This window comes from Anomalospiza imberbis, chromosome 4 (assembly GCF_031753505.1).
Source record: "Anomalospiza imberbis isolate Cuckoo-Finch-1a 21T00152 chromosome 4, ASM3175350v1, whole genome shotgun sequence".
NCBI lineage: Eukaryota > Metazoa > Chordata > Aves > Passeriformes > Viduidae > Anomalospiza > Anomalospiza imberbis.
Window position 1 is genome coordinate 46,358,642 of NC_089684.1, and position 17,725 is coordinate 46,376,366.

The window sequence follows — 17,725 nt, forward strand, 5'->3', positions numbered from 1 at the left end:
ATATTAAAATATGAAATAATAATAATGAGCACCGATAACTTAGAATTGGTTACGTCAAGTGCTCTTAATCCAGCACAATTCCTTGTGGGAGAACCCATTGAAAATTTAGAACATGACTGCCTGGAATTGATTAATCTTCAGACAAAAGTAAGAGAAGATTTAGGAGATCAGCCTTTGGTAGGTGGAAAAATTCTGTTTATAGATGGCTCCTCGAGAGTTATCGATGGAAAAAGAGCCTCAGGATATGCTATCATAGACAGAGAGACCTTACAAATCCAAGAAAAAGGGAAACTACCCTCAAACTGGTCAGCCCAAAGTTGTGAAATATATGCCTTAAAAAGAGGATTAAATTTGCTAGAAGGGGCACGAGGAACTATTTACACAGATTCCCAGTATGCCTTTGGAATAGTCCATACATTTGGAAAAATTTGGGAGGAGTGGGGTTATCTCAGCTCAAAGGGAAGAAGTCTGGCCCATGAGAGCTTGGTAAAGTCTGTATTAGAATCTCTAAGAAAACCAACCGAAATAGCTGTAGTCCATGTGAAAGGACACCAAAAGGGGAACAACTTTGAAGCCAGAGGAAACCGACTGGCTGACCAGGCTGCGAAGGAAGCAGCTCTGGAGTCGGGGGACTCAGTGAAAATTCTTCAGATAGAAACCACACCTGAAGAGGAGAGAGGGAAAGAGGAACCGATTTTTAGTGAAAAGGAATGGAAAGCAATAAAAGAATTAAGTTTGCATCAAGGACAACAAAGGGAATGGTTAACTTCAGATGGGCAGGTATTTTTAAACAAAGCACTTGCTCGAACAGTGCTGACAGAACTACACAAATTAACCCATTGCGGGGTTCAGGGACTTTGTGACCACTTCTTAAGAAGCAACCTATGTATAGCTGTGTATGATCTAGCAAAGGCTATTACCAGAGGTTGTTTAATTTGCCAAAAAGTAAATCAAAAGGTCATGAGAAAAGCTGTACCTGGAGGAAGGGAATTGGCCCTAAGACCTTTCCAGAGAATACAGGTAGACTTTACTGAGATGCCACAGGTACAGGGATACAAACACCTACTGGTTATAGTAGACTATCTAACCCACTGGGTAGAAGCCTTTCCTACCAAAAGAGAAACTGCCCAGGTCACGGCAAAGATAATCCTAGAAAACATTATCCCTAGGTATGGAATAGTAAATACTATAGATTCAGACCGAGGTCCACATTTTGTAGCTCAAACATTGCAGAATGTAATCAAGGCCCTAGGAATAGAGTGGAGGTTGCACACTCCGTGGCATCCCCAGAGTTCTGGAAGGGTAGAACGGATGAATAAAACTCTCAAGAATGTACTAACTAAATTGATAGAATAAACAAAAATTAATTGGGTAAGGTGTTTACCGTTAGCACTTTTACGGATCAGGACAAGACCTCGATCTGATATAAGGATCTCACCCTATGAGATGATGTTTGGATTACCATTCCTGTTAACACGTTATAGCACTGGAGACTATCTAGAAGGAGAGGAGGCCACTAGATAATATCTAGAGGCTATTGGAAGAACTTTAGAGGGACATACAAAAAAGGAATACCTACCCCAGACCTCCCTTTTGGACACAAAAGTACATAATATTAACCCCGGAGATTAGGTTTTAATAAAATCTTGGCATAGTGGACCACTCATACCTAAATTTGAAGGCCCTTTTCAGGTGCTCCTCGTCACTAATTCGGCTGTGAGAACCAGAGAGAAGGGTTGGACACACTTCACGAGGGTCAAAGGACCAGTTCTGCCCCCTGGAATTGGACCAGAGTCAGCGTCAGCTCCACTCCCTGACATTGAACCAGAGTCAGCACCAGCCCCACTCCCTGGCATTGGACCAGAGTCAGCGTCAGTTGCACCCCCTGACATCGGACCAACGTCAGTATCAGTTTCACCCCCTGACATTGGACCAGATTCACCACCACCTTCACCCCCTAACCCAGGACAGGATTTACCTGAGTATGTTATTGTAAAAGGACCAACAGACTTAAAGTTGACTCTCAAAAGAAGAAGTCCAAAAAGACTGATAAACTAAAGAGAAAAACTGTGTTTAGAACTATAAGAGGGTTTTAAATTGGTTGGGTATATTCAAAAGAGTTCTAAGTAGTTAAGTGTTGAGTAATTCTAAGTGTTAAAAGTTTGTACAGTAGTTAAATCCCCCCAACTAAATTTCAAAAAGCCGCAGGTTAATCTTATACTGAGCACTCTCCTAGGTGAGCACAAATTGATAGGAGGACGAGTTGAGAGGTTTAACCAGAGAAAGGGGCAGAAAAGACTCTACTGGACTCTGAACATCCCCAAGAGGCAAGGCCGGGTGGGCAGACTGTGAGGATGTCTCATACCGGACTCTTGGGAAGGGTGGTAGTCATGGCTATGATCGCTAGTGGGGTTCTGGGGAACCCAAGAGAGCCATGTAGTAAATGTTACCAACCTCTGTATGAAGAAGAGGAAGTAACCTCTTTACTAAGAGTCCATACTAACTTGAACCCTAGCTGTGTTGACCTCTCACAATTAATTACTTGTCAAGAGGATGGAAGAACATACTGGATGGCTCGAAGCACTGCTAATTTTAGGCAGCGACTCCTAGGGGAGTGCCTGGTTGGAGAAACCTGGCTGTGCTTTGAACAAAGTACCACTCAAGCAGGTCTGGTAGACTTGATAAAAGAAAAAGACATAGTGAAAACCATAAAGGAACAAAATGATTGGGAAATTCCCACAGGCAAGAATTTATTTATAGACCTAGTCGAAGGAATTAGCCACGAGCTAAACTTAACTAACTGCTGGGTCTGCGGTAACACACAAATGTCTGAGGTTTGGCCATGGGAACGGGTTAGCCTGAGGCCATTAGAGATCCTAACGTGGAAGCAAAATAACACCGAAGCAAACATCCTCAAGAAAAGAGGAGAAGGGCAGTGGAATTTGAAAACCAGAATAATAGGGGAAGAATGTATCTCCAGAAGGGGGAGAGAATACAACACTCAGGTGGGAAGGATGGCTTGCAAAAGGTATTTAAAGGTAAAAAGCTCACTCACTCGAAGGATCCCAAAGGACCCAAATAGGTTCTGGTCTATAGAGAAAAAGGAAGGGTTTAAGTGTATCTATAATCAGGCATATGATTTGCATGAATGTGCTAAAGAAGGAGTAAACCCATTTTTGGGGATAAGAGAAATTGCAAAATATTGGGAACATCCGGCTAAAATTGATAATACCTTTTGGGAAGCCCCTCAACATCTATTCTGGATCTGTGGGACTACAGCATATACTAAGCTTCCAGGAGATTGGTCAGGAAGCTGTACCATTGGGATAATAAAACCAGCCTTCTTTTTGTTACCAAAAGAATTGGGATCGAGTCTGGGAAATCCCATATATGATGATTTAAGAAAAGCTGGAAGAGAAAAAAGAAGTGTAATTGAAATTGGGGGAGCACAAAAATGGAAAAGCGAAGTTTGGACCCCGAAAAAGATTATTGATTATTGAAACCTATGGCCCAGCCACTTGGGCTCAAGACGGGTCCTGGGGCTATCGGACCCCGATATATATGCTAAATAGAATTATCAGACTCCAAGCAGTATTAGAGATGGTATCTAATAGAACTTCCCTAGCTCTGGATCATATTAATGACCAACTTACCCAAACCAGGACTGTAATTTATCAAATCAGATTGGCTGTAGATTACCTACTTGCTGATGAGGGAGGGATCTGTGGTAAGTTTAACTCATCTGAATGCTGCTTGGAAATCGATGATAGAAGTGAAGTTACTAGAAACATCTCAAACGAAATCAGAAAGTTAGCATATGTAGGAAATCAGGAATGGACTCCCATACTCAATTCCAGTTGGTGGGATAATCTATGGTCCTTTAAGGGGAACTGGTGGAAGAAGGCAGCCTTCTTCACTGTATGCATCATTGCTGGCCTCATCTTCTTACCTTGCCTACTTCCATGTTTAATTAAGACGGTGACCTCGGCCATACAGACCAACATAGAGGCTGCATTAAAGAAACCAGAAAAGATAATGAACTTAAATAACCAGGAACACAAGAACGCACGAGAAATCTATGACCAATTTCAGAAACTAAGAAAAATTTATGCTGAGGAACCAGAAACTGCAAATTGATGCAGACTTGTGATCCAAGCCTGATCAAAGAAAAATGGGGGGACTGTTATGAATAAGAAACTACTCAGAAGTTACAGAGTGTTTATTTATTGGCCAGTGTTAAGTGGCTGTTAATTACCCATTGTTCACCCCAGTTAACTACCTCATGTTCAGCCCTTGTTAACTACCCCACATTAATTCCCTGCTAACTACCTATTGTTCATCTCTTGTTGGAAATCCTTTTTTCCCTGTCGGGTCGGGTCTCACCCCTGCTGCTTCCTAGAAAATGGCACCCGGACCGTGAAGAGGAAGTGACATCAGGAGCAACATGCAAATGCAGAAATACACCAAATGCAACACTAAAAACCCCTAAAACAGCGAGCCGCAACGGGATGGAAGGACTCAAACTACAGAAAAGGGTGAGCAATCAGTCCTAGTGTCCACGGGAACCCCTCTAATGTCTCATTCTAACCAACAGAGATACATGCTAGTATGAGGACCCCTGACCAGAACTCCAACTTTGGAATCCTGCCGCTCCCGTGAGCTCGGAATCCCCAGCTCTGACTGCGTGTCAAGCGGACAAAGCTGCGCTCCTCCTCCTCCGTGCCACTCCGGGAAGCAGCAGCGGCATGCGTGTGACCCACCGGGCCCCCACCTGAGCTGATCACTCTAATAAAGGCATTTTTAAGGAGCACGACCTCCTGCCCTTTTCATATCAGGCTGTCATCAGGATCATTCCAAGACAACTTGAAAACATGTTGTAGTCATCCTTGTAAAATCCGACTTGGTTTAACTTTTGTCAGATCTGGTTTTAGCCCTGTGTTTCTTGATCTCCAAAACATGACTGTTTTCTTCACCAATACATTCATTCTAATCTTTGGGGGTTCCTATTCAATCCTACACTTTTCTGGAAATAATCTTCTCATTATTTTTACAGTTCTTCATACACTTTCCCTCCCCTTTCCCACACTTTTTATATACATTGTGATAGATTTTCCTCTTTTATCTCAAAGTCTTTCCCCGTTTATATCCACACAGCTGACTTCACACTAAGAGCTCCTGTGAATCAAAACATGTCCTCTTAAAAGTGACAACTTCAGTCACAGATATGTTCTTGCCTATAGCTCTCACTTATAATGAGCCAACTCATACTTCATCTGGATTCTATAGACTTTTCTGACTGCCATTTTCCTTCCCTGTACCATGCAAAACCTTCAAGACGTGTTGTGGATGTCATTCCACCGTGTTGCTTTTTGCAGTAGTATAAATAAAGAAGTCCTTTTCATCAGTTTACAGGGTGCCTCCATTTTGCTCCCTGAATTAAAAAGCAGCCACTTTTTCCTGCTTACCCTGCTGGGACTATTTATCCAAGTGCCCTTCTCACCATTAACAGGCTGTTCTGGCTCCATGTTGCTCTTTCTGCCACCCAGGACTATTTCATTTCCTAGTGCCATAAACAAGCATAAAAATCAGTGACAGCTTTTCCCCTTACCAGCCTTTATCTCTGAACAGGGCACACACCCCTCGGCCCCTGCATGGCCAGGGCGTTTCTCACAGCTGACATCCAGTCACACAAACAGGGACCTGGGGCGCTGCAGGAGCACAGAGCTGGAGGCTCAGCAGTGCATCGATCCGGCCAAAGTCACAGCCCAAAGTGGCATTTACAAATAAACCAACAAACTTCAGGCTATTTTATATAGAAAAAACCCTGCTTTCGCTTACAGCTGAAAAATAATTTTATCTGTGAAAGAAAAAAGTTGATTTTTCACTAGCATTTAGAAAGCCAGTAAGAAGAGCAGAGGAAAAGATATCAGCAACAAAGCAAAATTATACTGCAATAAGAGAATTTTAATGGCCTTTCCTGTGAACACACTGATCTCTCTGCACAATTTTTCTGTTACCAGAGAAACAGCACTGTTAGGTTCCCTTACCACTAAGTTCAGCTTAGACTGATTCCTTTCTTAGCAATGTTGACAATAGAGTCTGGTCTGACTACTCAGTAAAACCTAACTTTTCCCCTTTAAAGAAAACAATTATATTCTTTAAAAATTGGTACAAGACAATCCAGATAAAATATTGACTATTTTTTTACACAAACGTTTAACACAAGCAAAGGAAATTTCTGCCAGTGCTAGATACTCTATTTTCATACACACACTGGGTGAAGAGAATTAAATAAAATTAGAACAGCAACAGCTGGAAAATATCCATAGATTTGCTTTCCTCCTTGATATCCCCATGGTTTGAACTGTGTGTGCTGGTAGTTTTCTCCGGTACTTTTTATTTCTCTCCTTATCATTATTCAGCTCCTTACTCATTCCTGTGTGTTGTCTCTTAGCAGCTGCCTGCTGTGATGATCATCTTTGCAATATCCATCTCTGCCATTTCCATCTTGACATTATTGCAGCAAAGCATGCAATAAAATATACAAAACTGACCAAAGCAGCAAACAGGAGTGAGACTGATGCTAGAACCGCAGACTCGTGAAAGAACAGGCATGATTTGGTGGAAATCTGTTTTCTCTGACTCACAGAAAGCTACAAAGACGTGGTCACTTCTGTGTTCACTGTCCTCTGGGAGAGGTGTGACTTGTTTTAACAACACAACCTCCCCATTTCTGGACCTGGCATATCACCAGCCCCACCCTGCACTCCAGTCTGACTCCAGTTCTGTTCTTTGCTCATTTCCCATCTCCCGTTCCCCTCAATGTCAGTACAAGTCTTTTCATATAGACACATATCCATGTCCTACACACAAAGGAGAAACTCTTCCCTACTTCTGATGCACTTCTCGAGATAAAGAAACTGGAACTGCACACATGGTTCTAGACGTGGACATGTATTTCCATAATCTCTGTTCCTTCCCAAATGACCTTTAGTGATTGATTTGCATTTTTACCTTTAATCAAAGGAAACAAAAATCAAATTGCATTGAAGGATTTTGTAATGGAACATTTAAGAGAAGTGGGAAGCAATCATTTGAAAATTGAATTCCTTAATTAAAATTCAAGACTCCAGAGCTATCAGCAGTCACAAATGTTTTTGCAATGGATGACAAGATGGTATACTATTGCACAGATACTCTCCTATATTGCAAAAACAAGTGTCATTTATTTCAGAGTGGCACAGCCAGCAGCCTGAGGAAAGCTATTAAATACTCAAGGCAAAAGAAGCCAAGTGTGCTTTCCTTGCTTGCTTTCAGTTTGGCAGATTTTAAATTCTTTTGACAACAGAAGAGAGGCTGAGAATAGAACTCAACTTGTGGAGCTGACTGTAGAATTATTTACAAGCAAAGAAATAACGTTGACTGTTTTTCTGTATGTTGTCCCATAAATTTTTCAGCCCAGTTGGGATACTGAAAGAGGGCAGAGCTTCTTTGATTTAGCTTTAAAATCTTCACTATCCCAGGGATGATGACCGATGCTGTTTCCATAGAGAATAGTCCAGAACTTTCTCCAGCTCTAATTCCCTGTATAATGTTAAATTTTAAGGCAGCAGTACAGTTTTAGGAATTTAGACTGAATATTGCTTCACGGGTTAAGTAAGAAAATAGTGTGACTTTCTGTTATTCAAATGGATGTGAATAGGTAATGTCTTCATACATATCCAGGTAAATTTTCTGGCAGATTAGAATAATTTGACTGCAAAAACCCTTAAGATTAACCTACAGTTACTTCTGCACTAATGAAAGAACTTCTTCTGCAGGGAAAGAGATTTCAATGAAATTCTCATCTCATATAAATGAAGAAACACATTTTCCAACACAGCATGAGAGCCTCAGTGCCAAGAAATCTCGCTCAGGTTGATTATAAGGAATACTTCCTAAAGATGTACCCTTGATTCTTGCTACAACTATCCAGATTTTTCACTGACTCGAATGGTAGCTCTTTTGCCACTCTGAGAATTGACAATAATGTACATGTCAGAAGATTCTAAATGCTTAGTTTCTTATGACAACTTCCCTGTGAGATAAGAAATATCCACAACCGAGAAGCTTTGCCTGCCGCTTATCTTGTGTGTACAGAACCCCGGTTAAAACCTGGAACTTCATTCCAGGCAATGGAAACTTCTCATCTCTTTTAACAGGGCAAAGATTCCACCCACACACTTTCCCTTCACAGACATTCTGCAGAGTCCTCCAAATAAACCTGATTACATTCCACACATGGAATATGCCAGGACAGAATGGTTAAGAATCACAAGAGCCACTGTCATACTTAAAATGCACAAGGGATTGGTAAAAAACCTTCCTGATGTCACGTCCCTGACGGAAAAGAACAATTAATGCTCTGTCCTAAAATCGCTTGTGGGACCTATTCATCACCACAGAAGTCAGTTGGATTTAGGTGGATGCTCTTAGCTACAAATATTTCCCTAATAATGCTGCCATTATGGAACTTCACTGTAGCAAAGAGAGGGAATTTATGGGTAAGTTCTAGAAAAAAATTTAAAATATGACAAAGCATGGGCAACTGTTTCATATACAGAAGAAAAATACCGTTGATGACCACAGTTGAATAAACCCCAAACACCACTGGATAATACCACCAAATGCACTGGACTTTCTCAGGATACAGGTGGGTCAGTCTAAGGCAGCACAAACACTGTGTGCTAGGGCAGGAAGGGCAATCACAGATGGAGCCAGTTTTGTGGGGGCTTGCCAGCTTAGACAGAGATGGGAAAATGGCCCATTCTCTCTGGAGTCCACTGGCTGTGCAAACTCTGGGCTTGATAACACTGCCCGTTTCTCTTGCTTTAGGCACATTAACTTCCAATCCACAAAGCTTGGAATGTTCTCATTTGTCTTCCAAGGGAAAATTCATCAGAAATCCTGTTGTCCTCTCCTTTGAAGAAAAGGAAGCAAGATCAGCCATTGCCTTCTTTTCTTTTAGTTCTTTCCCCCTGCAAGTTGTTCAAGAGTAAATTAGAGAAACTCACATTCTTTTATGGAAAGGAAGATGTGGTATGGTTGGAGTTGGCTGCTGGTGGTTGGTTATGATTTAGGTTTTGTTTTTTTTTTTAATTGCGAGAAATGTAGAGTTCATTGCAGAATTCACTGATTTCAGTTAAAAATGTGACAATGGAATAAGGACAAAAAAAATTATAAAAAGAAGGAAATGTGGCAGGAGCAAAAAAGGCACCAAAAGCAGCCAAGTTATTGTACCAGAACTCCTAAAGACTTGTTTAATGAGTCTTCAAATATATTTTAAAGTTGAAAACACAGAAAGCTGTCCTCAAGCATGAAGAAGTTTTTCATAGTAACCTAAATTGTAATCTGGTAGTGAAAGCAACAGTGAATAAATAGAATTCCAAAGGTACGAATCATGGCTCAGCTGAAACCATTAGGGATGTCACTGAGATCAGGGTTCAGAGCAGCAATTTGTAAAATACTAACATGCATTAGCTTGCAGCTTACTGCACAGTGTGGCTTTTTTCTTTTCTTGGATACCTGAATTACAATAGTCTATCAAATACTTCACCAGATGAAGCTACGAGAGCTAAAATATTCATCAGGAAAGACAAGGAAGGGAAGAACTTTTGGGCTAAGCACCTGATGCTTGAACCAAGTTATTTGGGTCTGAATCATTTGGCCCACAATTCTTTCAATGTCATTTTGACAGAGTTTTAAGAAAATCCTAATCACTCAAACTCTTCAGTAAAATATCTTCATTTAAATATAGCAAACATATTTTTGCTACCAGCCTACAGAACACAGTGATTCATTCTTTCAGGCTTTCTGTGAGCACCATCTGGCCATCGTGATTGTTGCTATTTGACTTCTCAGCGTGTTTTAACAAATTTTCTTTTGACCATGTAGTCTTTGACAGAGTCTTTGTGACTGAGAACAGGGGCACTTGGCATTCTCAGCACATCATGGTGCCCACGGCAGGCGCTGGAACCTGTCCAGAGAGATGGAGAATGCACGGGCGAGTTTTGTGTGGGGAAACAATTTCAGATGGTGCTTCCTTGGAAGGAAGGGAGATCCTTCCAGTTCAGAAGGGGAGGGCTCTTTGTGTAGGTGCTGGGGTAGCCCCTGAATGATTCTCAGAAGGTATTCCTCCTCCCTGAATAAATCCTGCATTGAACCAAAACCAAAAAAGCTTTGGAACAGGTGGGAACACCCGTGTCAGAGAAGTCATTTGTGCTTAGGAGATCCCCAAGTTGGAGAAATAATAAGAGGACTCTGGGAAATTAATTTTTAGGAAGAAAGACCACCCATCTGAAATACAAGTAGGTGAGGAAGGAGAACTTAAGATAACATGAAGTTGCAGAGGAATGCCCCATTAAAACAAGGAAACTTGCTGTTGAGGATGGAGATGATCTCTGCCTTGAACTAATATCTACCAGCAAGAGTCTGTGTCTACCACAGATCATGCTTAAATTACATGTTTCAGGGAAAAGCTCCATACAACCAGCCATCACCTACTGTTACCAAGCCACTTGCCATCAACAGGGAGAATTCAGAAAACAGTGAAGAACAGTCTAGAAAACACAGAACGAGTGCTGCGCTTAAACCTCTCAAGCAATTTACTTTTTCAGCATCATGAGGCTTTGCAGCAAGATTTCAGAGTTTTCCTGAAGCACTGTCTTAAAGGTGCTGTGAAATAAAAGCTGTTGTTTTAAACCTGTTTGATGACTTCGTTAATCTCTTCCTGTTTTTAAGATCAGTTCGGCAGCAGAACAATTCCCCCATTATCTATAATCCCACATTATCAGAGGAGCATGAGCCTCTTGTGGAGGATAGATCATAAAGATGCATTGATAAAAAGCAGAGTTTGGATTTCCTTTTGCTTTTAAATTTACCTGAGCTTTGTGTCAAAACTGAATTCTCTCAGGCTCCAAGTGAACCAGGTCAAAGTGGTTCAAACCAAAAAAAATTAACACATGGCTATGATTTAACCCAACACCACCAGGAGAATGCCATTGGATTCATTCAAACGCACAGGGACTTCAGTGCTTCAGAGCATTTGTGTGATCTTTTTGAAGAGCATACTGCTTTACAAGGGAACTGGAAAAATGATAGCTTTTTACAGTTCTGATTGGAAAAAAAATTACATTTCAACTAGATTAAATCAACAGGTGTAGATCTGCTGGGGAAAAAATGAACTGATTAAGAAAAATAATGTATGCACATATTTGTTATGTGAATATAGTCACCCATCATGAAGCTGATTCAGCAGAATTTGATTCTGTATTTCAGAACATAAAAACTCAAGAACATAAAAATTCTCTACTGCCCTTCTGTTGCTCTCAGCTGTGCTCAGACAATCTGTGTGACATCCAGCCAGAATGGCCAAACACAACAGCCCCGGGTGTTCAGTAAGACATCTTTGCCCAAAACCCAGAGGAAGAAATATTTCCCTTCAGACAGGAACATTTTATATAAAAACTTTCTAACTTACCTGCCTGCACACCACTTCTAGAAAACCAAGAGAATAACTCTTAATATCAAATTACTGATTCTGATGGCATATTCCTTCCACCAAATACATCTTGGAAAACAGCCTTCTTAAGAACATAGTTTAAAAGATAAAAGACTAGGGCTTTCAGTGATACATACACCAGATACTGAAATATCACTTATATTCAAAGGTCAATAAGCAGTGTTTAAAAAGCCTCATGTAATCCCATACTTCTAATGCACAAGCACCTTCTTTGGGCTGTGCTGGAATGTGGTTTTAATGAACACCTGGAATAAGCAGTTGCCTTGTACTTTCAGGACTCAGAATTTTACCTACTGAACTTTTCTTTGTTTTACAAGCTGGAAATCACAGGTGTCCCCACTCATAGCTGCCTGAGGATTAACATAAAAATTGACTTCAATCATTTGCATGCTGATTTTTTTCTCAAAAACATGTTAGGAGCTAAAACCAGAACTGTGTTGATGATACAGATTATCCAGGATTCCAGTCCTGAGCAAAAGTACCTCCTGTGGCTCATGAAAAGGAATTTAGAAGATAATTGCTATCCTATTTCTCACTGTACATTGAACTTTTAACTGCCTGAACATAATCAGCTTGATTATGCTTGAGCATTCAGCTGGGCAGACAATTAACTGCTTAAAAACATCTGACCCAAACACTGCACACTGTTATAGCCACAGACTGCAAACACTATCAAATAATGCAATTCTCTATCAATTTAATTGCTCTTCTACAAAAGAAACACCATAGGCTGCTTAAAATTATTTCAACCAAACAGAACAAAAACCACAAACAATGGCAAAAAAAAACCCCTCAAACTGCTTGAAACACCCAGAAGGTTTCAGCAGTGTATGGTGAAGAGAGAAAGGGCTGAGGAATATTCAGGTGAACGGATGTCCCTAGAAAACAGGGAAGTGTACACATGCATTGCAAGTGCTTGATGCAAGACTTCAAAACTCCACTGCTCACAGGCATCTCTGGGAATGGAGATCCAGATTTGCCTGCAGTTAACCAGCCTGAAATACTGCAACATGTCATCTACAAAAGCTTTTCTTTCTTGCTTCTCTGCTGAAGTTATAACTTAAGGCACGTACAGTGGCCCTGTATTGTGAGCCTGGTGTTATGAGCAAGGAGGAACAAAGACCCAGTAAATGTATTACAAGCCTTACAGAAGATGTGTCTCTTCATATATCCAGCTTCCCATCCTTTATGCTATGCTTTAGCAATGAGTTATGATGAAAAAGCAGTTAAATATTCAGTTTTATCTGAGGAATAAAGTCTTAGAGAGATTAATTACTGTTAATGACACAGTCAACATTTTACTAACATCAACACAATAATCCAGATCTTTTTGACTGCTTCCTTTGAACTTCATTTAACCTTTCTGAAGATCCTTTCTTCATCCACTTACCCTCTCTATTTATTTCTAGTTGAAGATACAATGAAGTCTGTAGGATTCCTGTTTTTGAGGAGGGTTCATATTATTTCCATACTTTTTAAGTGGAAAGGTAACATTTCAACAAAGAAACAACTACAACACATTCTCAGAATATCTTGCTTTGGGTTTTGGGCTTTGTTTCTTTCTTTGCATGGCACTTTTGAGAGGAGTGTTTGTTTTTAAAAGGTAAGCTTTTCTAATGGACACTTTGACTTCCACTACACATGTAGTGGGATTAAAAAAAAAAGAAAATCATGCTTAGAAATAAGGCTGGCATCCTGCTGCACAAGACTTCTCAATCTCTTCTGGCCTTGCGTTCCAGCCACGTTGTAGTTGGAATGCCTCCCAGTGAATCAGAGCATCTACACAGAAATACATACACAGCCAGATGCCCAGGATGACAGGAATTTTACAGGCAACCAGCTGGGAAATTGTCCTCAAAGTCAGGTAGGAAAAAAGTGAACTTCTTCAGCCTGCTAAGGCATAAGGGCTACAGGGAGAAGATTAATAACTGGCCTCACTAGATTATCACTTCTCTGGCTCAGTCTAAGACAGGATCTCCTTCCCTCTATGCCAAATGTCCTTTTCCTGGAGTTAGGAATGAGAAAGATTTTTTTTTTTTTTTTCTGGTCCCAAATGATGAGGACTTTTCAGCATGAAGCTGTCAACAACTAATAGGAAATTGAAGATGCTGCATTAATTGAAGCAGATCATCCCAGTTCCCTTCAGAACTCAGACTAGCACCCTGAGAAGCTTTATCATTAAAATTCACAGAAAATCAATTAAGAGAGGCCTGAAGCAGACTGGAGTTCCCACAGGGCCTCTTTGCATTACCTCAAAAGGCAACAAATGTCAAGGGACAGAAGATGTCAGTCCCAGTAAGCTGGCTCTGTTTGCCTGGGAAAAGTTCATTAGAGAAATTAAAGACTCACACCAAGGAGTGGAGGACCAAGGTAATGGGATTTTGATAGCCAGTTGGTTCAATATTGAATCATAAAAATAACTGACATAGTGATTTGTTAGAGGTTTCTAGTAATTTTGGCTAATTGGAGGCTGAATCAGAGATAAAAATACAAACCGAACACAATGAAACCTTTCTCAGTAGTATAACAACTATACTCTGTGTGGATAAACTTCTTAAAACAGAGCTCTTCATCTGTTGCAAAAGCTAGGCACCAGTAGCAAGAATGGACTTTGTTAAATTTTCATGAATAAATCAATTTTGGAGGAGCAAGTGAGACAGATAAATTGTAGCTGGAGCAAGATTTTGCTACCCCGTAGTCTGAGGCAATGTCGTGGAACAGCAGTGGTGAAAAAGCAGATGCTGACCTTGGTACTCACCAAGCACTGAAAGAAGAGGCTTTGTCCAGTTGTCCATGGGACTTTGATGAAGAGAACATCTGTTGTGATGAGACAAGGCTGTTTTGGTCCACATAAGAAATTGGGGTGAGAGCTGTGAAAGGTTTTCTTGTCCATGTGTTGGGGTGAAAAGAATGAGTTGTGCTTCTGTCCTGCTGGAACCTCTTTGAGAGGGGTAAGCTGTGCTGCTGGCTGCAGGAAAATCAAAAGCCACCACTCATTTGTTAGGGTTACTAATCTACCTGAGGAAAATAGAAACAGTGAGTTAATCTGAAAGAATGCTGCTGTGTTAAAGGACTCATTCAGGTACCATGAAATTGTGCCAAAGCCAGTGTCCTTGGGTGTGAGAGACACTAAACATTTCCCTTCTCAGCATAAGAAATTAAATTCTCTCCCAGAAAAGGGAGCTCATCACTAGATTTCATGAAAGCACCCAGGAAAAGCAAGTGTTCTGAAAACCTTAACAACTCTGCTAATGACTTTTCTGAGATGGATGTGCCCTTATCCCAAATTGGCATCACCATAACAAGGGGCTGTAAGAGCCACGTGCATAAATGGGGAGGTCAGGGCTGAACTGGCCATTCCTGCATGCCCCAGCAGGGCAACAGGAAGCTGCAGGAATTGCTTGGCCACATCAGATGGCCGAGTGTTCTTCCACAGTTGTGAGGGAAAAAAGGAACTAAGCATTACAAGCACAGGTACCAATTAGTATAATCAGGCACACTGTCCCACAGGCTCAATTTAGTATTTTTCCTAGCAGTGCAGCAGTAACTGTTCCTCCTAACATAATTATGTTATGTTCAGAACAGCATTTCCATCTACATTTGCTACCTTAGGTATGAGCCAGCACCAGTAATCAGCCAAAGATAAAAGGGCAAAGTTTTAAAATTTAAAATTAAAAATTGCCATGACGTTTTAGTGAAGTAAATTAGATAAGGCCATCTTTTCTATTTCAGTGATTCCATCTGACAAGAAAGCAAAGGTGAGCAGCAGAAGGCAGGTGAGGTGGTGCAGGCAGGGCTAAGGACCAAAATGAACTGTGGTGGTTATATACCCAGTGTAGGAAAAGCAGGCAGGACAGAGGAATCCTCTCTGAAATTAAGATGGAAGCTCAGCTTCTTCCTTTTCTGTTAAGATTGCCTATAGGGTTGTCTAGCAGGTTTTCAGACTATTTATTTCATTTTACAGACCTTACTTAGATGCATATTTATCAGCTGAGCCTCTGCTGCCATCAAAATCGAGGGAAATAACATTTTTTAGCACTGCTTAGAAACAGAGCAGATAAAACTAAGCTGTGCAGTCCCAGTGAGAAAAGGAATTATGTCCTATTCACCTTCAGTAAGTCACAAAGACCAAAATCTCTTTAGAGCATCTCATTTACTTTCAGCCTTGCACAGTGAGCCCTCAAGCTCATCATGGATCAAAAGATGCCTCACTAAATGACAAGAGAAATGACTGCATTCTGTTTAGTGGCAGTCCTTTTAGTCATAACAAACCTTGTGTACATCAGCTGAGCTCCAGGAGAATCGTGTGCAGCAGCAGCACCCTCTCCAGGGGCTGTTCCAGGACCTTCTCTAATCACTGCTCCAGCACTGTAGAGGACTTTTCCTCCCTCACACCTCCAGCAACAAACCTACTCATCTTCCAAATCCTTACCGAATTCCAGACCCCTCCTGTGTAAAACCAGGGCTGCCCACTGGACAAAGGCCCAGGCTCACAAGCTGCTTCTCCTCCACAGAAACCCCTCACACATCCGAGGCTGGATCTTCAGCAGCAGAACTTGTCAGGAGCGCCGTCACACTGCTAATCAGGGAAACAACTCCTTCTGCTGTGTTAGGTTTGAAACAGTTCAAGGTACAGGAATTATTGATCATTCATCCTCATGGAATGTCCCTGCCCCTCAGAGCTCCAGCACTACTGTGCAAAGCCTCTCACAGAGCCAAACAGAAATGACTGCTGTCCCAAAAAATGAGTCTGGGAGAAATTCCCAGTGTCCTTTATGCCTTGAGAAAACAAACGAGCAGTCATGCTGGGGTGTAGGGTACAAATTCAGTTCTGACGAAAAGTTTTTCAGGATTATCCCCCTCCTCTTTATGTTGTAACACAGCTACAGACAAGCAGAATGAGAGATTTTAGAAGGAACAAGGGATGTTTAAAAACAAATCTCTGAACTAAGCTTGGGCTGCCCACCCAGCAGTTAAACACAGGAAGGCAGGCACTGTTCACTACCTATTTCATGTTAAGAGGTTTCTAAACTCTACCTAATTCAGTTAAGAAATTAAACAGACAGCAATACAACCATCGTTTAATTAATTTAAAGGTACATAAGAACACAGAATGCTTTCCATGAAACCAGAGGACTTTTTTCCTTATTTAGCGCCTGAGTGGGATTAGCAATTGGAAAGATCCACTGAAACTGTAAATGCACTTTGCTCCAGGACAGAAACAAAAGGTAAATATTTAAAAACTAGGAAAAAACCCAATCAGAAACATAAAATATTATGGACCACGTATTATTTTTATCCCCAAGAATTCCCCATAGAAAAGGCACAGAGAACACCGTAATTCAGAAGTGGGAAAACAGAGGGACTGTAAAAGTGAAATAGAGTTCTGACAAATGACACTGTGTAGAACATGGATTCACAGACCAACAAAACCAAACACCCCAGCCGCAGCAAGCTCCAGTAGTGCATGCTCCAGCTGAGGCACGGGTGATTCTGTACATTCATCCTGTGAACTGGCACACTCTCTTGTCAAGGCTGCTGAACTTCTTCTTTCCCATCTTCAGCCACAAAACCTCCCAGTCCTTTCACAGGAATCACTTAACCAAAGGAAGGCAGGCCAGAAATGTTATTTTCACAGTTCACACTAACATCAAGGTACGTGCCTAAGGTACACCATCGTTAAGCATAAAGAAGAAGCCAGCAAGTGCAAAAACCTGGGATTTGAAGAAGTGATAAGAAGACAGGAAACTCAAGCCCATGGTTAACACAAAACCTCATGATTAATATAACACAAATGCAGACGGTCAAGGACACATCTTGCCAGTTTGGGGATGTAATAGGCTGGCATTATTAGAGCAAAAATGATTTCTAGCAAAAACTGTGTTTCCCAGAATTGAATACCACTTGGGGTGGCCACTCTACATAATATTTCTCACAATATCTCTACATAATATTTCAGGAGTTCAATTGGCACCAACCTCTGTTTTTCTAGATACATGCAGGGAAGAAGTTCAGTTCCTAATAATGTGCAGTTCTGCAACTTCATTAGGAACCTTTCATCTTTCAATATTTTAATAAAAGCTAGAAAAGCACCTGTTCTGACACCAACTCTCCTTAGCAGCAACATTTTGCAGCACACAATCTGAAAAGGTCAGCCTGCCAGAC

The 17,725-nt window shown here is 41.0% G+C and overlaps 2 long non-coding RNA genes across 3 annotated transcripts in view; one reads left to right on the top strand and one right to left on the bottom strand.

Annotated features, from left to right (window-relative positions):
- Positions 1 to 15,211, bottom strand: part of LOC137472870 (uncharacterized) — a 40,958-nt gene extending 25,747 nt beyond the window's left edge. For both annotated transcript variants that reach the window (XR_010998455.1, XR_010998456.1), the window contains exon 1: positions 14,319 to 15,211. This is a non-coding gene — a long non-coding RNA (uncharacterized lncRNA). The remainder of the gene's footprint in view (positions 1 to 14,318) is intronic.
- Positions 13,300 to 15,655, top strand: LOC137472871 (uncharacterized). Its single transcript, XR_010998457.1, has 2 exons — positions 13,300 to 13,424; positions 15,293 to 15,655. It is a non-coding gene; the product is annotated as an uncharacterized lncRNA (long non-coding RNA).
- Positions 15,656 to 17,725: the final 2,070 nt, after the last annotated feature.